The sequence below is a fragment of the Fukomys damarensis genome, unplaced genomic scaffold (assembly GCF_012274545.1).
Source record: "Fukomys damarensis isolate Sample0158 unplaced genomic scaffold, DMR_v1.0_HiC HiC_scaffold_10, whole genome shotgun sequence".
NCBI lineage: Eukaryota > Metazoa > Chordata > Mammalia > Rodentia > Bathyergidae > Fukomys > Fukomys damarensis.
Window position 1 is genome coordinate 23836683 of NW_022900922.1, and position 269 is coordinate 23836951.

The window sequence follows — 269 nt, forward strand, 5'->3', positions numbered from 1 at the left end:
AAAATAAAAATAAATTAACATTTCTAGACCAATATGGTTGTCCATTTCTGTACAATGCCAACTCAACACAGTAAATTGGGATGACTTTTTCCAAAGTTGGCAGCCCCGTAAAAGTTTCCCAAAATTCAATTTATATATATATGTATATATATATTTATTTATATAAAAAGGCTAATAATAGTATGTTATGCATCGATAGCAGCAATACCTTTTCCAGGTTCTGCAATCATCTGAACAAAATTATAGACATTCAGCACATTCCATTAAAA

The 269-nt window shown here is 29.0% G+C and overlaps 1 protein-coding gene across 4 annotated transcripts in view; it reads left to right on the top strand.

Annotated features, from left to right (window-relative positions):
* The window catches only part of Tpmt (thiopurine S-methyltransferase), a 23273-nt gene that overhangs the window by 14507 nt on the left and 8497 nt on the right, over positions 1 to 269 (top strand). The window lies entirely within an intron of this gene.